Source organism: Aedes albopictus, chromosome 2 (genome assembly GCF_035046485.1).
Source record: "Aedes albopictus strain Foshan chromosome 2, AalbF5, whole genome shotgun sequence".
NCBI classification, from domain to species: domain Eukaryota; kingdom Metazoa; phylum Arthropoda; class Insecta; order Diptera; family Culicidae; genus Aedes; species Aedes albopictus.
Genome location: NC_085137.1, coordinates 287828434 through 287851798, shown reverse-complemented (window position 1 = coordinate 287851798; position 23365 = coordinate 287828434). Strand labels below are relative to the sequence as shown.

Sequence of the window (23365 nt, the reverse complement as noted above, 5' to 3'; positions counted from 1 at the left end):
GCAACCAGCCAACAGCAAACGTTAGCTTTGGATTCAAAACAACAACATCAAAAGTAGTAAAGAGGATGAAACTATGAGGGAACGTCTTTAAAAGATTACCATCCGTCCTGGTTTAGCAGGACTTGTGATTTAAGATCCATTTTGGCCACATTTCTTAGAGCACCGATCTCGTCATCCACAAAATTCGCCTTGACGGAGGCTCTCTGAGAGAATTGCGCTGTGCGTGAAATCAATTTTTTTTAACATGGGAAAGGATAGGAGCTGCATTTTCAAATGCTTCTAAAATATTTTAGGGACTTCAGATTGAAAAAAGTGTTAATGTTTTGCAATATACTTTCAATTAGCTACATTATAACTGGTTTTAGACAAAAGTTTTTAAATCACAATGTTATGTCTATAATATAGCGTATCAAAATCTCATTCGATAACATTAAGAACGTTTTGCTTGAAAAAATTTTTATAAAGAATTAGAAGCATTTGAAAATGCAGCTCCTATCCTTTCCCATGTTAAAAAAAATTGTTTTCACGCAAGCGCAATTCTCTCAGAGAGCCTCCGTCAATTCGAATGCCCGAAAACGAAAATGCTACTCAATGTTTACCGCGAGTGAGCAAGGCTACTCATTGCTTTTTCATCTCTGTTTGTTGCTTGGATGATGAGATCCGTGCTTTCGGTATTTGCAAGGCAGCCATTGTGACGGCCATCTTTGGATTCGCTCATATATGTCCTTAATTAATGGACGTCTTCTTGGATGCAATGCAATATTAAACAAGTGGTTATCGTTGAAGTTTCGTCATGCATACAACACATGCTAATTTCGATTGCAAAAATCTGCAAAGATTATGAAATGGGCTTTTATGTGAGTACCCTTTTTAAGCCTATGCATCTATGTTCACCCTATATAGAAAAAAAGGCGATTTACCCGAGCAAAGGAAAAAAGCTCAGTAATAGCAAGTTTTGAAATGGTGATCGGAAAGTGATATTTGTTTGTTTGAGATAAGAGGTAAAAGTACTGACAATAATATCTCAAATCTATTCCTGGAACCACACACTACGAAAAAATCAAAATTACTCGTGACGTAAATTTATTGCACACAACGTAAACAATTCAATGACGTAAATTTATAGGTCTTCTGTCTTAATAGTACGTCATTCTTGTAAAATTGAGTTCAATGTGACGTAAACAATTTGAGAATCGTGCATCATTACGTTTCATATGACTAAATATTCAGTTGAATGTGACAGAAAATTACGTCACTTGGGCGTTAAAATTTACGTGATATGTGTTGCTTGAATATGTGCATCCAAAGTGACGGAAATTTACATGATTTTTTTCTAAGTGTGCAGGGTTCCTGATTTCCACTTTTCATCTTCTTCCACACTCGAATACAGTCAGCAGCGAACGGTTGTCGCTTTAGTTTGTGTGTTTGCATGTCAGCGACGACAGCAAACACCGGCGAACGGTGGGAAGCCAAACATGGAATTTAAACATTCGTCCACATTCGCATCGCAAGCGATGGAGAGGTGGTGCGATTCGTGAGTGAATAGCGCGTAAGAATATTTGAAGTTTTCAAAAAATGTTTATTATTTTCTTTGCTAATCTAGCATTTCAACAACAATACACTAAAAACGTATACATTACACGCAGAAATTCTCTTCTAGTTATGATAATAGCCGCTTCGATCGCTCACCAGCATTCTTCACCATTCGCCATTCATTCATTCGCTTGCGATCCAAACTGCGACGATCGGCCACGAATATCCATGTCAACCAGCTTGCGCATCGCTTCCCACTGGTGATGGGGTTGTGTGTTTGATCACGGCTATCCGTTTGCTGCATCTTTCCCGATTCGCTTCAGCAAAGAGGAGTGAATATGAATGGAGTGAGGCGAATTTACCGATCCTTGCCTGGAACGTCGTCCTCATTGCACATTTAGCTCTAGGTAAGATCTAATCTATAGCAGTGAGCTGTTTGATTGGTTTTCAAATATGAAACTTGGTCAGAAGGTTTAAGTAAAAAATTTTGATATTATTTTCAGTACTTTTACCTCTTATCTCAATCAAACCAATATCACGTTTTGATCGTCAGTATTTGACCTCTACCCAGCTAAGCATCGATTTTTTAAGACACGGACTCGTTTAATGCTTCTTTTTTCTGATTTAAATTTAAAATCAGGGTACCCTTTTGGTCCCGAGACCAAGAAAACGCGAAAAAACTAAAATACATAATTGCATATTTTTTGACCCTAAACATAATTTGACCTCTTTATCGTTGATTGATTGATTGATTTGTCTTTATTAAAGACACTTTCAGCCCTTGGCTGGTTCCTCTCTCTCTTTATCGTATTTTTCCTTAAAACTACAATTCAATAGCTTTCAAACAAGAAAGAAGAAGTTTGAAATCGGTCAGCTGGTTCGAAAGTTATGATTTTTTGGAAATTTTAAGTTTAAAAAAACCTTGATTTCTAGGACCACCCTATCTGAAAATTGGTCCCCCTAATGACGAAATAAAAAAAAATGCGGGTCCAATTATTTTCGAAGAACTACGATCCTACCCAGTTTCACGACAACCGGAATTGCATTATATCGTTTTTCTATGGAATGGTTGTTATATCAAAAAATATACAGAAAGAAATCATGAAAATTAAACAACACGTAAGTTAAGCATCGACTGAAAATTATAGCAATAGCTACAAAATTACAGCCATTTACCGTGAGATGATACTGTTCGCTCAGTAATCAGTCAATCATGCGTACTGTTTACAGACTTTGAGTTATATTCGCTTGAAATTTACATGCAGTAACGTAAACGAGGGCAGCTACGCTCAGTCGTCTGCCTCGCTGCGCGGTCTGCTCTCTCTCGCTCTCTGTGATCGAAGCAGTACAACAGTTTGTTTCTTTATGGTGGAACATGTTTATCTTTGATTGCCTTCTCTTGAGCATGGTGAGACAGCCTAGAGGAGATAGGCGTGAACTCTCACTCGGAAGATCTGAGTTCGATTCTCGTATAAAGATTTTTTTTTAAGTTTCTCTGAAAAGTCGGTGCTATAATTAACACTTTTCTCTCAGCAATCAGACGTGTAATTTTAAGATCACATATAAAATTCTATCGAACACGATGGAGGTCAATTTGTTACATCCAGTTCGTCATAAATTTACAGATTTTGTTCGTAAGTGATTGCCAAAAAAATGTCAGATCTTTCAATTGCAATTGATTACTGAGACTCCAGTACTTGTTTTAAAAATATAAAAATGAGGAAACATACTGTTATAGAGAAAATTATTAGGAAAATTGGTTATTTATTTATTTATTTATTTTTAACTAAAAATTTGGAAGAGGGAAAACCCCTTTGAGCGATTTCCATTTGAAATACTTCTCAAAAAGGCACAAAACCTCTTCATCTTTTCAAAAACATTATAATAATAAAATTAAAATCTAAAGGCTCAAACGGCAAAAAACCCTAGCAGAGCCAGTGTCTTGATGCATCATCGATTGGATCTAGGGTCATCATTTGCTCAAGAGTCATCAAGGGTCATCAATGGATCATATCTGAAAAAAAAAACAAAAAAAAAAAACAGAAGAAACAAAAGATTTTAAACAGCATATGAAATTTCATTTAAAAATTCAAATAACAATTTCATTATAGGTAGACATTTTCTACCGAGTATATCACGTACAGATTCCGGAATGGAATGATTGAAAAGATTCAAACTACAAAAGAATATTTTTCTAGGTAGTTCAAACCTATGGCATACAAATACAATGTGATCAATGTCTTCATAAAATTCTCCGCAATCACATAAATTAGAATCCTTAATATTGATGCGGTATAAATGACTATTACAGATGCAATGATTCGAAATTATTCTCGAAAAAGTACATATCATATTTCTACTAATAGACAAATTTTTGAACCATGCAATTTTATTTACTTTATTACAAATGGAATGACACCAACGTCCTTTATCACTAGAATCCCAAACATTTTGCCAGTTATTCAAACAATATTCATTAAGCTTTGGAAAGTATTCTGATGCATGAAATTTGCGATTAAAAATTATTCCACGATGCACTCCCAGTGTGGCTAAAGAGTCAGCTTGTTCATTTCCATAAATATTACAATGTGCTGGAACCCATACAAGTTTGATTAAAAATCCTCGACAGAATAGATCATATAAAATGTGTTTGAGATCTAAATATGATATGGGTTTTTAAATTTAAATGGATGGAATTCAAAGCATACAAACAGCTCAAACTATCAGAACATAAAATGTATAAATTTGGATCACTTTCACTGATTAAACTGCAAGAGAAATATAAGGCAATTAATTCGGCAATAAATATAGAACACGAACTTTGCAGTTTGAAAAAATGGGCTAGATTTATGTTATAAACACCAAAACCTGCAATATTTTCACAGAAAGATCCATCTGTGAAATAAATTTGGTTACGATTGACTCCCTCAAATTTTCGTTCAAATAATAAACTGGCAAACCGAGAATGTTCTTGTTTTGGAATTTGCTTTAATTCTTCAAGTAAAGATAAATCAACTAAAGGCTGAAATGTATGAATGGTAATATTAAAATTATGATAACTACCAGTAGCAAGTTTTACATTTTTAGCAGAGCAATAAATAAATGAATCTAATATTTTACTTGTTGGGTTAGTTTCATACAAAGAATTTAGGATATTAATTATCGGATGATTATATGAAAAACATTGTAACTAAAATTTACAATTCAATTTTTGAAAACGAATTTTAAGAGGTTCTATTCCAGCTTAAACTTCAATTGATTGAGTATGAGTTGAATTCATTAATTTTAAACAAATTCTCAAACATCGAAACTGATTTTTTTCAAATTTTGAAAAATGAGTTTGAATTGCACTGCCAAATGTAAAACAGCCATAATCCATAACTGAACGAATTGTTGTTTTATAAAGAGTAATCAAATCAGAAGATGAGCCCCCACCAAGTGCCAGTAATTGTACGAAGGAAGTTAATTCTTTTCGAACATACTTTTTGAATATACAAAATATGATTGGCCCAAATTAATTTCGAATCAAACCATAAACCGAGATATTTATAATCATAAACTTGTTCAATGTCATGACCATTTAAATAAAAGTTTATACTGATCAATGAGCATTTTCTAGAAAATATCATATATTTTGTTTTTAAAGCTGAAAAAGTAAAACCATTATCAAATGCCCAAGAATCAATATTATCTAAAGACCATTGCATAAAATGACATAAAATTTCTCTGTTTTTACCACTGACAGATAAAACATTATCATCAGCAAATTGTATTAAATAACAACCATTAGGGATAACAGAAGCCATATCCGATGTAAATAAGTTGTACAGAAAAGGACTTAAGCAAGATCCTTGTGGAAGTCCAAAACAGCTATAACGACTGATTTTGGATGACCCATTATGGAAAAAATGCATAATTTTCAGTGAAAACAAATTATATAAAAAAATTGAAATCATGTGAAGAATTTTTAAATTATTCATTTTATTAAAAAGCAAATCAATCAAAACAGAATCGTAAGCACCAGACACATCAAGAAAAGTAGAAACTACATCCTGTTTTCTATTAAAGGAAAGTTGAATTTGAGATGCTAAAAGTGCAGTACAATCACGAGTACCACGTCCTTTTCTAAAACCAAAATGAGCAGCAGAAAATATTTGATTACTTTTAGCCAACAATTCCAAACGATTTAAAATCATACGTTCCATAAGTTTTCTCAAACATGATAATAAACTAATAGGTCTACGACTATCAGCTAATGATGGATCTTTACCAGGTTTGAGTATACCAATAACTTTCACAAAACGCCACTCAAAAGGAATGACATTCTGAACAATAAACGAGCTATACATTGAAAGTACCGTAATCCGGGGTAACATTGATCAGAATTTTCGATATTTCTTGAATAATTCTCTTGTACAAGCAAACGTTACATGTTTTATATTTTTAAAACAAGTACTGGCCCCCTGAGTATGTGTCAAGCTACTCGAAAAAGTATTGCAAAACTTTAAAGCATGTTTAAATAGGTTTTTGAATCTAATTTTTGATATTGTTGATTTGGGGTAACATTGATCATGTCAGTGATCAATGTTCGTTTGTGTTGAAAATACCCTTACTAACTAAATTCGGGGTCGCTGATTTCGAATATGTTGTCCAAATTCTTACAAGTTATGTACTTTTTGAGATATTTTAGGATTAAAATCCTCCAAATTGCGAATAACGCCTTAAGGTAGGCAATGGCTTAAGGAATTGATAGCCTACTTTTAATAAATCGTATATTTTATTAAAAAGTAGCATTTTCACAGAAGTTTCTGTTATAAAATCCAACTCTAGGATATCATATTGAAGTAATACAGTGATATCGAAGCTCATATTGTATCTTGTATTCATGCAATGCATGAATGTTTGTCAATGTATCTCATTGCGTTGCGAAACACAGTTATGGAAAAATCGATTTATGATTATAATGTTCATGAAATTCAATTTTCATAAATTACATGCCATTTAATAGCTAAATAAAAGCAGATAGCGATATACCATTCGACAGTGTAAACTGATTTAATATAAAATGCTTGTTTGAACATTTCACGAGGTCCGTCAAGCCGATCAATGTTAACCCGCTGATCAATGATTCCCCGTTTTACGGTAAATATTCTTTACCTTCATCCGGTAAATTTTGTAGAACTATAAATTTTATGTTGTCAATACCAGGAGCAGTATTTTTAGTAAGTGACAAGGTCAAATTCATTTCTGATAAAGAGAAAGGAATACAAAGATCAGGAAAATGATTGAAAGAACTATTTTTGTAATTTGTAAGAGTGGGAACAAAATCTGGACATATTTTTGATGCAAATTTTTGAATCCAATTTTCAGAGTATTCCAGAACAGTAGTAGAAGAAGAATCAAAATTTCTTAAATTTCTTGCAACAGACCATAATGTTGACAAAGAAGTTTCTTTATCAAGATTTTCAACAACATTTTTCCAATAGTTCCTTTTTTTGAATTTTGTAATTCTAGTAAACATAGCTTCAGCCTTACAATATGAAAAATAATGTTTCCTACAACCAGATTTAAGAAAAAATTTATAAGCAATAGATTTATTTTTTAACGCAATTGAACATTCATTATCCCACCAAAAAGGGGGACGTTTTCTCTTGAAAACACCTGCAACTTGTTTATTTTTTTGTGATTTATGTAAACAACTTATCAACAATTTTGAAAAGTTGTTGTAGTTTTCAATAGAAGAAAGTGAATTTACACTAGTATTTAATGATAAAGATATCAGATCACTAAATTTGACCCAGTTAACATTACTACATAAATCAGGGATGTAATCACCTTGGGACGAATTTTCAGTTTTTAAATTGAACCAAAATCGGCAAATGATCACTATTATTAGGATCTTCAATAGTTTTCCATGAAGACATCAAGAAAATTGGTTGAAAAACTATCAAAGTTACCTCGTTGCATGGTACACCAAAGTATACTGATATGCTGAATGTTCTTTCAAAACTCGATGTTTTTACTGGAAATCAGCAAATTGAGTTATTTTTTATGTGTTCAACTCATTCAGCAATACGAATTGCTGTCATTAAACTTTTGCCGATATTTTGATTGCTGAATGCTTTTACTGCGTACATGGATCATTAACGGTGCCTTTGGACATGATTCGTATGATTGAAAAGGGTTTAGGCTCAACAAACCATTATAAATATAGGCATCAGTAAACATCAATTGTTCAAACGCAGTTTTTTCGTTCAAATTTGCAAATCCGTATTTGAAAATGATTTCACTATTGTCCAGATTTAGAATAAAGTGCAGTGATACATTCTTTATTGTAATCAGTTGGATTTTTAGCAAAAAGCTGCATTTGAATTTTTGAAAAACGATAAGGGTAGTGGAGGTATTTTGGATCGGGCAGGTATTTTGGCCCACCTAGGGAGTTTTATGATATTTATCACATAATCTCTACTAAATCTTGGTGAATTTTTATTGGAACACGAAAAGTATTCAATTATGTGATGACCTTTATTTTGGATGTCAGTTAAATATGCTGTTCAGTATCAAAAATAGAGAAAATGTTTTCATTTTCAATGAAACGCACGGAAAAGCACCAAAAACAAAGAAGGTGACAAATTTGTAGTCGGCTTCAAAGAATTAAATATTTATTTAAATATTCATTTCATATGAATGTAGTTAGGGCCTTGTAAGAACTCAAAATAAACTGTTCTTAACCTCGGTGGAGCGATAATATTTACTAAAATGGTGGTTTGAGGTATGGCCAAAATATGTTCAACATAATCAGATGTGGACATATTTTGGACCACCTGTCAGATCCATCTCTCCAGTTCCTTCTAAAGGGAGAAAATATTCATGCCAACGTAATGTACTCTTAAAACAGATAAATAGATTAAGTTGGGACCTCCCGTGATCTGGGTTGTTATACGTTTATTTTACAATGGGATTGTTGTAGGTTCGATTTGTTCTAACAACTTTTCGCCAAGTTAAAAATTTCGATTCGATTTGTGTCCTAACAACTTGGCGACAAGTTGAAATTTTCAGGTGTTTAGTCATCCAGTTTAGAAAAGTTGTCCTTCTCGGCAATCAGTTGATGACTGAGACAATGTGATATCTAATGTATGTTTGACAATTTACGTATCATTCAAATTACTTTATTTTTGATGGCCTTTCCACTCATTACAATATGTGTGAAACGCCTTTATATTTAGTAAAATCACTAGACTTCCACACTTCCTATTAAGCGTTACGTAATTTATGCATGGTGACTGACGTCATGCAACAGTTAATAAATACACGTTTTGCGTAATACTTTTTTTTTATGAAACATCATACTACAATGCGTAAAAATTGGCAATTGCAACTAAATTTCTTTTTTTTTACCGTTACGTAATTTCGTAAACGTTCCTGTAGGGATTGAGAGGGGTACTGAGAAAATAAGTTACTGGGCATATACCATTGGCGACGGTTCTTCACCGCTGCCAATGGTATATGCCCGGGGTTCCCTGCCTCAAAAAATGAATAGAAAAGATGTAAACTTCACGTAGTTTTAACTATTATTAAATTTTTGCTGAGGTGGCTTTCATTTCATCAATCAATTGAAGTTTAATTTGGTGGGCCACAATATGTGCACTTGGTGGTCCAAAATAAAATCAGGTGGTCCAAAATAGAAGCCCGAGATCCTTCAGAAGTTTTGATATTTCTTGTATTTAATACAACAATTTTGAGTTCTGTTTGACCTTTTTCGACAGAAAACATGTTGCTCTACGTAATGCCTACTGACATTATGCATATTTTCAAGTGGGAACCTTCTTTTTTCGCTGAGTTGTTCATCCACTTCCTAAAGGGGTCCAAAATACCTCCCTTACCCTATGTGTTGTTTTTTCTTAAACATTGTTTTCAACTATAACTACACACTTTAAATGTTTGCGTAGAAAACATGACCGTCGTTCTCCTAACAAAAAATACAAAAACAAACTTGGTTTGCAACTATAACATCCCTTTATTCCAGACACGTTGTTGCATGCACTAAGTGAACTAAGTGAAAAGGAATATTATGAAACAAATCACGTCATGGTTGGTTAAGCTGATTTCAAATTGTATTCCCTCGTAAGAAATAATGCCATCACAATCTACTGCAGTGCACCGGCTTCCCATCAAGCGATGAATAACCATTCATTATGCTGATGACATTGACGATGATGATAACAAATTTCAGCGACGGTAAATTTATAGAGCGAAGCGCAGCTGGCTCAAGAACTTGCCCGTCTTCGTCCCCGACCTCCGTTTATTGTTCGGATACTCCAACCGTGTAATGCCGATGCCGAACCGAAAAAAGCAATGCCATGAACCGAAAAACAAAGAAGAAAATAGAAGAAGTAAGAAGTAGAATAGACTCATTTGCTCACACGCAGCATCCTTTTATGCTAATGGAGTGGTATTAGAGCGTACCGATCCCTGTCACAGGAGAATGCAGGGCTCTTGCTTTTTCCTTTTTTATGGCAACTCCTCCCGGTCGTCCCCGAGACTCGCTGTGCTACCCCAACCAACCAACCAACCACCCACAACCACCGCAACACGTTTCCATCTCGAGGTGACATTCCCACCAGTGCCGAAGGAAAACCGAGAAGCGAAACGATAATGGAACTGAGCGGGCCTATTCGGTGACAACGGCAAAGATCCAGTCTCCCCATCTCCTTATTTTCCATCAACGCAGCAGCAGCTGAAGGCGAGGAAACCCATCGCTGATGAAATCGGCAGGTGGCGTTGAGCGATCCGTTTGAGGGTGGTTGGGTGATTGGGTGGTTGCCTTGCCTTCGCTTCTGTTGCTGATGTTTACATTTTTGCTGCTAACTGCTGATGCTGTAGTGGAAGAGTGTTGGAAAAACCACTTGAGAAAGGGAAAAAATGCTGGAGGAGAGAACTGAGACGTGTTTTGTGCTGAGAGCGAAGGACCATCCGTTTACAGATACGAGAGTTAATGAATGCACTGTGGAAAAAGTGAGTATGTAAATAGGGGACGAAAAAAATCTGCTTACAGTGGGCTCTGTGGATTCGGAATAACCCGCGTTTAATAAAAGTAACAAAACCTTAGATTTGACAAATATACATTTTCTTCACTTTCAATGCAGATTGTAGGCGCAGTATCAACCCTAGTACCAGGAATTTATGGCACGTTTTTCCGTAGCATAACGTCTAAACATGTCTAAACATGGCCCTAGAAAGAAGGATATTATGGCGCATCTAAGTTTTGGACGTTATTTCGCAAAAAAAAAAAACGCATCGTTGCGACCGGGACATTATTAGCAACCCCCTGATTGTAGTTTAAGAGAATGAATTTATTGCCCTTTTCCGGGTTCAGCCATACATACTGGCCACGTCAATTATACGTATCTTGCCTGAAATTGAAGTATTTTTAGGCAAAGTATGTTTAAATGGCATACTGGCCATGTCCAGCTCAAGAGAGGAATAAAATTTTCCCTTTTCAAAAAAACATTCTACGGGAATGAATTATTTATTTATTTATTTATTTATTTATTTTATTTAATCCAACTGACCCTTACAGGTCTTATTGAATATCTTAAGACTAGTATAAATTTAACAAACGGGAGACGAACCAGCCAAGGGCTGAAAGTCTCTCAAATAAAGATAATCAACATTTAACAAAAAATCTCTTAACGATATAATTACAAAAAACTCACAAAAATATCATTTCAAAAAGGTAACATACATTAACATAATTACAAATAGACACTACATCCAGAAGCATTTTTCAAACCTCAATTATAATATGAAACGAGCACTATTTGAGCAGTTACGTATGTGTCTGAGGGGGCCCATATAGCCGAGGCGGTAAACGCACGGGTATTCAGCATGACCATGCTGAGGGTGACGGGTTCGATTCCCGGTCGGTCCAGGATCTTTTCGTAAAGGAAATTTCCTTGACTTCCTTGGGCATAGAGTATCTTCGTGCCTGCCACACGATATACACATGCAAAATGGTCATTGGCAGAGGAAGCTCTCAGTTAATAACTGTGGAAGTGCTAATAGAACACTAAGCTGAGAAGCAGGCTTTGTCCCAGTGAGGACGCCAAGAAGAGGAGAGAGGATGATAGGCATACATTTTCAAACAATAAACAAATCGCTTTCGCTCTTCGTACATATGTACAACAGAGATGGTTATATTTGCGGTTTAAGGGAAGATGATATAGTTCGATGAGCTCGATGGCTCGGTAGCTTAGTTGGTAAAGCACTTGTCTAGCGAATAAGGGTCGTGAGTTCAAATCTCACCTGAGCTGTGGATTTTTTTTTCCCATTTTAACCAATAATTTACCCATCTGTACATACACACTTATTTTAGAGTCACTTGTTCGGCTGTTCTATTTTCGGTAAAAGTTCGGATTACCGAAGTTCAACACAGTTTTACCGAAGTTCGGTCAATTTTTACCGAAGGTTCGGTAAACATTGCCGATGATTCAGTAGAGTTTACCGAACGTTCGGTATTTTGTTGACGAACTTCAGTAATATGTTTCTGAACATTCGGTAATCTAAACTTTAACCGAAAATAGAACAGCTGAATACGGTACTTTATTTTAAGTGTGTATGTACGTTGAGTTATTTGAAATTCATAATTGACCACACGGATTGGTATTACCGAAAATTTGCACTTTGAGTGAGTCGTTTTTGAGCATCTACCTCTACGTAGTTATCCGTCGTATCAAACAGAATGTGAACGACGCGTTTGATCGCCTTCCAGGTAGCAATTGTTCTTCCTCTACAAGTGATTGAGGAAGCGGTGCCTGTATGATAGGCATACAGTTTCAAACAATAAACAAATCGCTTTCGCTCTTTGTACATATGTACAACAGAGATGGTTATATTTGCGGTTTAAGGGAAGATGATATAGATCGATGAGATTAGAATTGAACCTTATGACAACTAAGTTGCCAGGTCATTAATTGGCTCGGTAGCTTAGTTGGTATAGCACTTGTCTAGCGAATAAGGGTCGTGAGTTCAAATCTCACCTGAGCTGTGGATTTTTTCCCAATTCAACCAATAACTTACCCATCTGTACATATGTACGTTGAGTTATTTGAAATTCATAAATAATTTATTTTTTTAAAGTTTTTTTCGATAACAAATGTGGTACATAATTACATATGTTCCCCTCAATTTTTTTGGCATACGTTGTTTGGAGAATCTGTAGCAAACAAATATATATTTTTATTTATGCTGAAATAAATAATTTTCGGCAAGTTTAAGAAAAACACAAAAATGATTTGATGCCCCGCTAAATTTCAATGGATTTGGCTGAAATTTTGACCAGTTGCTTCTTTGTGGATGCCAAACAAAATATGGTTCTGGACTTAAGATTCCGAGAACATTTTTGAAAAGTTGACATGCGCTCCGAAGATCCCAAAGGACGTGTCTAGAACATTTCCTACAGCGAAAAATAAGCGGATGTGATCTCGCGAAGAATGGTCCACTGCACGAATTTATGCTGGCCTACATACTCTCAGAGAAAGTTTGACGTTTGAGCGGTGTCGAGACCGCTTAAACGTCAAATTTCGTGTGAGAGTAAGCAGGCCAGTATAAATTCGTGCAGTAATCCATTAGTCAGCAGCGATCTGTGAAAGCATGGGCCCAAATCGTTGTGTGAAGAATCGAAGTGGCCTGTTCAACCTGCTCTGGAGAGCAAGTTTGCCATCGAAGAGCTGGAGGCAAAGAAGCCTGTAATTTTGACCACACACTTAGTTTCGCCGAACTCATTGTTTAAGCGATTTTCGCCTTTTTAAACCCTACTTTCCGCTGTTGGATACTGCTTCCGTTTCTGTAACAATGCCCGTAACCGGGAGCAGAAGGGCAGAAGGTTTCCAGCACAGTTTTCTCCGTCGTCGAAATGCCTAAATATTGCATTTAACCCTAAAAGGGATACCTGGGGTCCATTGGAACTTTTAGTGTTAATAACATCGCAAAAAAAAAACATTGCTCTACAGTTTAGTGTTAAGCTAGGTGTCTAGGCGCTAATATGAAATCAAATAAGTTGTTATAAATTATAATATAGAAAAAGTTATTGCAATTAATATAAGCAAAACACCTCAGCTAGTCTGGGACAATAGAAGAGCATGGATTTTCGATAAGATATGGCAATATCTGTAATAAATTAAAATTATATCCACAGCCAGTGAGCTATCAATGGAAAATTTGCAAACTCACGGCCCACTGTAGTAGTGCATTGCTATTTCAAACTTACGGCTTCCTTCATGCTACTGTTTGACTACACTCGTGGCTCCTGCTCCGGTATCCTGTCGTCGCCGTTGTCGTCACGACCTACCTACTACTTTATAACTGAATGCTCGCGATGCTGTTGGATCTTTTCCCGAGAAGAAGATGAGATGACGATGCGAAGTGAGTGAGGGTTTCCTTTTTCGCTCTCGGTGATTTTTCCCTCCCAATCTCGAGTCATGCAGAGGACCAACTTTGCCACCGAACGAACGTGTTTCCATCGTCATCCTCCTTGGTTGGTGGTCCAGAGCTCCACTTGCTCATCTTCAGTTTGATTTTTGAGGTTCGTTGCGGCGGACGCTTTCCTGAGGAGCAAATATCCGGGTCCGGGTCCGGTGTGACAACCGTTTGATAGCGACCGTTTCCCCCCTCTCGGAATGTGCTACTGAGCTTCTGCCGTTTGTACTTGTTATCGGTATCCCTGTGATTTACCACCCCGGTGTGCGGTTTGGGTTTTTCGTGAGAAGAAGAAATTCTTTTCCACGCGCTGCCAAGTGAAGTCGACGAGTCCACAAGTAATTTACTCAAGTGCTGAGAAACTTATTGTTCTTGAGAATCTCAAGTGGATTTCGGTGGATTTCCGTTCCTGCCCAGACAAGTTGGGAAGAATGTTTCTTTTCTACGGTTACGACGATTGTCTTGGAGCAGCAACTATAAAAGAATCATCGGAGTTTGATATTAATTGAGATTGTTCCTCGGAGAAAACGGAGCGAAATTCAGACGTAGCGGTTCTTTTGAAGTGTAAAGTGCAGACCCAAGCGTCGGGACACTAGAGCTTCGGAGCTATTCAACTGACAACCATCTAAATTAAATTCTTCAACCGAAGTGAAGTTTTCTGTCCTGGCCCTATGTCACCGGTTATGACGGAGAGTGCGAAGTAATCCAGAGTGGACGTGGAAAATATTTAAATTGAAAGCCAACGTGAAGGTATCTGGCTCCGGTACGGAAGGAGCGAAAGTGTCAAGTGAAGTGTGATGAATTAGGTGTTTTGTTCGGATTATAGGTGTGAAATAGCTCATGCAGAAGAAAACGAGTGCACATGGATAGTGAATAATTGAATAATTTAAAGTGAAGGATATTCATCGGAGTGGATGAAATATACGCAGGAAATATAAACGATATGTGAGTTCTCACTTTGGATTGTTTGCAAGAAGTAGTTAACCACAAGAAGGTAAATTAAAAAAAAAGCACATACAATTATTTCAAATATATTATTTTATTGCTTATTGCGCTACAAATTATGTATCAGTGCAATTTTGAATAGACCACCATTGAGTTTTTTTTTAAATCCTATCCTCCTCTTCTAAATCTATCTCATCGATAATGCTTTGGTTTTAACATTAGCCACGGAAAAGAAATTTATCAATAAGTATATGCCATAATTTTATAAAATTAAAGCGGTAAAAAAATTGGAAGTACAAAATTGTACCAATAAAAATCATGAAATCACCATAAACACAAACATTGCTTCATAAAAATTGCAAGTTTCAACAATATTTAAAACAATTGCATATAAACAATTGCTCCATAATTATACCATAGTTGCTTTATATTAAACTAGCTGTACCCGGCAAACTTTTTCAATTCAATTCAATTTATTGGAAAAAAAGCATATATCCTAAGTGTACCTGCTTACGATCCCTAATGAATTACATTCTTTTAAAGGGTCGTTAGGTTGACCTAAGCTAAATCTAGTGTGCTCTTATACATTATGGTATGATATAATTATTAACATTATCTTTAATATAACTTTTCAAACATCTCTTGAATTCTAGGATTGAGTTTGAGTTTTTTATATATTCTGGAAGCTGATTGAATATGTTAGGTCCCATATTGATAAATCTTCGTCTTCCTACTTCACTTCTAAAACCACTTTGTTGTAGCATATGAGCATATCTTGTTTGATGTTGATGTCGTGCGCCGCTGAATATCCAGTTGTGGTGTAGGTTGAAATTGTTAACGACTTTGAACATGGTTATTCCTATCTGGAACGTGAAGAGTCCCAACACTGGCAGAATGTTATTCTCTGTATTGTATAACGTATTTGTAGGTTGCAGGAAAGGGAGATTATAGACAGCTTTCACACAGCGATTTTGTTGCACTTGCATTTCTTTCAGGTACGTTTGGCAAGATGTACCCCATGCTGCTATACCGTATTGGTATCGACTATGAATGAAAGCATAGTACATTTTCAGGAGAACGTGTCGAGGAACGTAGGGTGCTAGTCTCCGCAGGATTCCGCATAAAGATGAGCAGCTTGCGACTGTTTCTCGGATATGAACATCCCATTTCAATCTGTTGTCAATCCAAACTCCTAGGTACTTAAATCTGTCTACTTCTTCGATAGTAGCTCCATTTATAACCAACCCCATTGTGGCGCCTAATGTCTCTCTTTTTCCAAACAGCATCATTTTGGTTTTCTGCAAATTCAGCGCCAAGAGATTGTTTTCGAGATACTGCATAATCAATTTTAGATCATGAGACATATCACGATATAATTCTGAGACAGTCTTGGCTTCGTATGAGATCGCCGTATCATCAGCAAAAAGCCTCAGTTGTCCTTTCAAGTTGAGTTTCGCTATGTCATTGACGTATATTAGAAACAACAGGGGTCCAATATTACTACCTTGTGGGACGCCACAATTAATAGTGGACGGTGTACTTTTGATCCCATCTATCACGACCTGTTGCCGACGATCCTTCAAATAGCTCTCCAAAAATTGATTGGCCACACCACGAATACCATAAGCTTCTAGTTTTTTCAGTAGGATTCGATGATTTATGGTATCGAAGGCTTTCGAAAGGTCAAGAAAAACGGCTGCAGCGGACATTTTCTTATCTACCGAACGGGAAATATCGTCGACCAGCTCAAGGACTGCTACTTCAGTTGATGAACCTTGTCTGAAACCAAACTGATGCTGGAACAGTAAGCCGGTGGTATGCATGAAGTTATTGAGCCGGGAGCATAAAAGTTTCTCGAAGACTTTGTTAATAGAAGGTAGTACAGATATTGGTCTATAGTTTGTCGCTTTTTTGGGGTTGCCATTTTTGAAAACCGGATACACTAGAGCTTGCTTCAAACCGCTTGGATAAATGCCAAGAGAAATACTGTCGTTGAAACAGTCACACAAAATGCTGGAAAGTAGCACACTGTGCCTTTTCAGAGCCCCCACTGGAAAACCATCTATACCTGTGGCTTTCGAAGCATCCAGACCAGAAATAATATTTGAAACTTCTACTTGTGTAGTTGGTCGCAGGAACATCGATGTGTTGGATATCGTCATGGTGCCAAATTTGTTGATGTTTCCATCAGAAACGAGGGTGCTGGCGAGGTTATCTCCGATGGAAGAGAAGAAGGTATTGAAGATATCTCCAACACTGGCTGGAACATTCGTTTCCACTCCATTAGCTTCTAGTATCAGCTGCTTTTTCTTTCCCGACTTGTTGCCCATCAGTTCATTGATTTTACTCCATAGATATTTTGGATTATTTGAGGAAAACATTCGTTGATAATAAGCGGATTTTGCTCGACGTTTCGTATCTGCCAGCTTCTTGTTCGCATGAGCTAGAAGACGTTTTAGGTTTTCATTCATTCTATCTCTTTTCCATTTTTGAAACAGATTGTTTGATATCTTGCCCAGTTTCCAAACATCAAAGTTGAGCCATGGACAAACATTAGTTTTCGTCTTAACACGGACAGAGAAAGTAGACGAAAAAGACAGGATCAGTTGGGAATATCGATCTGTGATTAGCTGCAGACGATCCTGAGGTTGCAAGGAGCCGAAGTCGGTTGTTTGAAGAAACGATTGGAAGTTGGAGTTGACATGTCGGTAATTCACGATGGTTTTTGTTAGAATCCTATCCTCTTTTCTCATTTTCTTGTTGAACTTAGTTAAGACATAGCAATGATCGCTAAGACTGCAGTTGATCGTGTAGTTCGTAATGCGTTCAGACTTATCAGCTTGACAAACAACGTGATCGAGTATGTTGGAGCTGCTAGGACGAGTTACATGCGTATTTGTCACAATCATATTGTAGGATGATAACATTTGCAAATACTGTTGAGCCATTCGACAATTTTCGTTGTTGATTGCTATGTTCATGTCACCCAGTATGAAGCATGGTTGTTTGGAATCCAGGGACGAAAGTATTAGCTCCATATGCGAAATAAACCTGCTTATGTCATAACCTGGTGGACGATAGATACCGTAAACGGTAACACTAGGACTCGTCTGTATTTTTACTCCAACATGATGGTATCCATCATCCGTTGCATTAGCCTTCACCGAGAAGTTTAAGCCATCTCGTACAAAAACTGCCACACCACCAGCTGAGTTACGACGACAAGAGTAAGTGCTTTGGTATCCAGGAATATTGTAGAAATTCGATCTGCTTTCCTTAATCCAGGTTTTCTCAACTACCAGAACATCGATCGTTACTTCCAAATTATGTAGGAAAATACAGAAAGCGTCCAACTTTTCGAAGTTGTTCATTCCTCGGATATTAATTTGGAGCATATTGAAACCATCGCATGAGGCTATTTGGACATCAGAATTATTCAAACGGAGATTTGTAGCACGATTGATTTGTTCCATTTCGCTAATTTGTTCAATTTACGGCGAATAACAGGAAATATTACTTCCTGCACGATATGAGCCTATTCAAATCAGCTCGAGATTGAACTTTGATAAGCTTCGAGTTTTGAGACTGTTTGGCTAGTATAATGCCGTTTCGTCCAGGCCAGACGTATTGAAGATTCAACGAAACTTGCCTCTTTTTTAAGTCCCTGAGAATTTCCATTGACAACGGAGACAAATCATCTCTGATGTGGACCTTGTTGGACCAGCCACGAGGCCAACGAACGCCAGCGATCATTGATACGGTCAGCGAACCGAATTTCTTTTTCCTTGCAATTAAAGTTTCTTTGTCGTGGACATTTTTGAAGCAAACTCTTATTGGGTGATTTTCACCCTTCGAGACGGTCACTCTAGTACAGGAAACAATTGAGTTGCTATTTGTTTCAATGCCTAAAGTACGACAGGTTGCATCAAAAAGCGTTTCCGTGTTTTCGTTTGGAATACGTGGAATCCCCAAAAGTATTGCGTTGGCTGATAATTGTGCCCGTTGATGCAAGTCAAGATCAACTTCCTGCTTGTGAACTGCATCTGAAACAGTTGCAGCTTCAGTTGAAAGTATTGCCAAGGATTTTTTCAACTGTTCGTTTTCTACTTTTAGCTTTCCGATTTCAGCTTTGAGCTTGAATATCTCGTCATTGAAATCATCAAGCTTGTCCGACAAGAATTGTTGGCTTCGTTCGATTTTACCAATCAACTTATCTGCATGTTTAGACAGATAATCAGATATAAGTTCTGGCAGCTCTTCCATTTTCCAGCGAGACATTGAGCTCCTAGTTCTAGTATCCTCTAAGAGATGGCGCTATACAGATAACAATCGACGTGCAGTTGTCTCCGGTAGCGACAAAATGTCAGACGAGAATCTGTGACAGCAACGTTGACTATGTGGATGAGTATTACTTACACACGGATAGGGATGATCTTCATATGTAGCTGTGTTTACACGGTGAGCGATGATCGGATTCGATGCAACGTGCTCGTATACGATCTCGAGTGTCCGCTTTCGTGGGTTACGTAGGATGACGTCAGCAGCAGCGAAATACTTGGCGATGACGTCAGCAGCAGCGAAAGACTTGGCAGTGAGCAGCTGATGGAGAGTGGGCAGGTGGTGGTGGGTGTTCGGTCGGTGACGGGGGAATGAAAACAACCAGCAAAAATCTCCGTTTATTGCAGCACTTTCACGATTACAGGACTGATGCTAACTTATGTCACTTATTTAGGCTGGATAGTGGTATGGCGGTATCAGAGCGCAGCGAGGATTTTTTATTAGGGCGGCAGTTCATTAGCAACAGCAACAGCAAGGCAAACATCAGCAGCAGCAACAAACAGCGCAGATTTGTTTACATTTGTATAGGCACTTGTGGTACGAAATGATATGGCCGTTCGACTTTACAACAGCAGCAGCGGCAGCATATTTCATGGGTTTCTCTGGTGATTCTACTCACGGAAACGCAGATATTTGATGCGGTGGGGCAGCAATGATCAATCGGGATCTTTGAGCAGTAGATGGCAGAATTTTGGTGATGATTGTCACGAAGATTTTGTGAAATTAATCGGAGCACAGAGCACAAACAGCTTAGTCACAGCAGGGTCTTGCCTACTGCGTTTTTTGACGTTTTAAGTTTCTAGTCAAGACAGGTCAAGACCAAGCCCCCGTTCAAAATGTACGGAAGATCAATTTTCAAAAACTTTAAATTTTTCCATGTTTTTTGCCTTATAAACCTTCCTTGGGTGAAAACTAACAGAATAAAACTAAGACAATCAGAATCGGATCTTCCATTCGCAAGTTATGCGCGGTCCCACGTGCCACTGCATTTTTATATATATACATTGAAATAACATCATCAAATTGCTTAATAAATCATAAATTTCACCCCGAAGAACGTAAAAGCACTGGTAAATGCTTCATTTGTAATTAACATTTTCACCATTTTTGCAGTAAAAAACGATTGGTACCACTGGACAGATTAGAATACATGTTACAGTCAGACTCGATTATCCACAACGGCGTTCTGAAGCTTCACAAACATATCCCGTGAAAGGATGCAGCTTTCCATTTGCTGAAATTTTGATATTTTATCGAACCAACTTTGACTCGTAAGCAGGCAAAATGTAAGAATTGTTAAATACAGGGGATGGCCAAAATGTTTGGGATAGGCACCTTTTTTTCTCTCACATAAAAGTTCAACTTGCTGTTACTTTTCATAGAGTGCATGAAAAATTCTCAAATTTTGACTGTTTGTCAACCTATTATATGTGCATCAGTGGTACAAATTTGGGCTTAATTGATCAATCTTTCGCAAAGTTAGAACCGTTCGGGTAAAACACTATTTTTTAGACTACTCATTTTTGAGCTGTCATATCTCGGAAACCAGTGAACCGAATTGAATGAAATTTTGAACGTACGGTAACAATATATAAATGCATCACAAATCATTAAAACATAGGTACTTTTTGAACGTTGAAGAAAGTTTTCATGGATCGACACTTTTTGGATTTTTCGTGAAAAAATGGTAATTTTTGACATCAATGTCAATAAATTTTAGTGTTGATATTCCGTTCTAAAGTCTTCTCTTATCAGATATATTGGAGCCTATTCAGATCAAAGGAAGAACATATTTAGTAATTTTTGTGTGGTATTGTAAATTTGACTAATTTTCCTCTACATGGGTAAAATTTCAACCCGGTATAACTTAATTCGCCGTGAGAAAATATTACATTTTAAAACGTCGTATTATGTATCAATATATGAGCATGAGCATGAGCATGAGCATGATTGACCGCCCGCGGTTGCTCCTCTGTTATTGCAAGGACAACTACATTTACACAAAGAACCAACAGGTGATGCTTGGGACTAGCTTTCTCCTCATTGTGTAAATGCTAGAATCCCAATACTTTTCAATAAGCAATACCAGCGCCGGCCGCGTCCGAATGCAGGTCAATTGAGGATAGGGAAGGAAGTGATGACGTGATTCTCGCTTAGGCCAATAACCGAGGAATTCTCTGCGTTACTACGAGAAATCACCAGGAGTTTGGATATGGGAAGGGAAGATGTATTAGAGATTTTGTCTTGGTAAACAAATTGCTACAATCAACGGACTGATTCTTGTTTTGTTTTGCGATAAAAGATGCACACGCGAAAAAATCCATTGAAACCGTCCTCGCATTCGCGTCGTTTTTAGGGAATATTAAAAGTGTTTAAAGGGTCGAGCACTTTTCCACACGAAAACAAACTAAAAAGAAAATCCTATCGCGCGTCTCCACTCCATTAGGAAGCAGAAGTCTTAAATCCATTTCACACAGAAATGAACTGAACGCGACGTTTACCCTAGCTTAGACTGTCTTAATGCTTGTAAGTGAAGGTATTTTTGATACATGACGCAGTTTGATGGGTAACATCATCACACATCATCATGATAAAAAAATATCTCAATTTACCTCAAACAAAAAACAAGAAAGTTAATAAAAAAAATAGTAAAACCACTTCAAAAAAAAGCTGTTTTTTTTCTTACACACCCGCGACGTTACGAATTTAGGCTTGAATAAAACGCGGAGAACGTGGTCTACTTGTCACTGAATGTGTTAAAAATGTAAAAAGTTCGAGAATAAATGGTAACATCTAATTTATTTTTGAAAGAGGGGAAAAGTTGTTGGAGCTTTCTCACCAAATCAGCAGCTCAGCATCCAATTCAGGATTCACGTAAGGGACCCCAAATTACGTCCTAAAACTACCGGATTTTCCTTCGAACTGGTAGTTAATTGCACCGACATCAGTGCTACAGTGCTACTAATGCAGGAGCCCGGAACCACAAACACACTTTTGCACACGCGAAAAGGCACTGGATTTTTTGGATTGGAACACAATTTTATAGAATCGAAATGAAATTAAATTTGACGCAAACTAAATCTTTCAAAAGGCCGTTAGAAAAATCTATTATGTATCAATATATTGTTGATAAACGTTAAAAATTTCATTCAATTCGGTTCAGTGGTTTCCGAGATATGACACTTCAAAAATTAGATGTGTTAATAATAGTGTTTTACCCGAACGGTTCTAACTTCGCGATAAATTAATCAATCGGCCCCAAATTTGTACCAATTATGCACATATGATAGGTTGACAAACAGTCAAAATTTGAGATTTTTTGATGCATTCTATCATAAGTTACAGCATGTTGAATTTTTATGTGGGAGAAAAAAAGTTGCCTATCCCAAACATTTTGGCCACCTCCTGTATATGGATCGGAAGTTTAATCATTTTCTCTTGATCGTTACAATGTAACAGGAATTTAACAAGAACTTCTACGGTTGCTAACATAATACTTATATTTACTTAGAAATTGTCAAATGGTATTTGAGAGCTGTCCATAAATTAAGTAATCGTCTAATGGGTAAGAGCGAGGAAGGGGAAGGAAAAGTGGATCTTGAGAAATCTCACGCGCCGTTCAAAAATATTTGGGGTTTCCTATACGAAAATTTTCATAATAGGGGCAGGGAAGGTCCAAAACAGATGAAAATATCGCATTGGAAATACTGAGCCAGAATGTATGATTTACCAATAAATCAGAAGCGGCATACAAATTTACCTGCCCGTTTAGCCTTTTTTGGGGTATATTTGCGCACACAACTAACCCTCTAATACCCAACCCCGTCTTTAGACGGCGTATAGTTTGAGCATTTTTGTATGTTTTCTTGCCTGGGCAATCAAAACTTTTATATTTTTAGCTGATATTTGGGACTGTTCTGTATATCTTAAATTGTTTTTTTTTTGTCTTTTAGAGCGTACGTTTTTTAAAAACCATTGAAAAATTGATGTTTTGGTTACCTTTCAGATGTCATTGTTTCTTTTGTAATTTTAAATACGTTAATTGATGTGATCAAAACAATTAACGTATTTT

General features: G+C 36.9%; 1 protein-coding gene and 1 non-coding gene across 14 annotated transcripts in view; both read left to right on the top strand.

The window, feature by feature from the left end:
• LOC109411163 (cell adhesion molecule Dscam2) overlaps positions 1 to 23365 on the top strand; it is a 344364-nt gene that overhangs the window by 27203 nt on the left and 293796 nt on the right. For 7 of the 13 annotated variants that reach the window (XM_062852031.1, XM_062852029.1, XM_062852028.1 and 4 more), the window contains exon 1: positions 13727 to 15004. The exons of 1 other annotated variant lie outside the window; for it this stretch is intronic. The gene's annotated coding sequence lies outside the window, so the exon portion shown is untranslated. Of the gene's footprint in view, positions 1 to 13725; positions 15005 to 23365 lie in introns of those variants that run through there. 5 more of the 13 variants (XR_009997781.1, XR_009997780.1, XM_062852034.1 and 2 more) reach the window with 2 other exon arrangements.
• Trnaa-agc (transfer RNA alanine (anticodon AGC)) lies at positions 12509 to 12580 on the top strand. The gene has a single exon. It is a non-coding gene; the product is annotated as a tRNA-Ala (tRNA).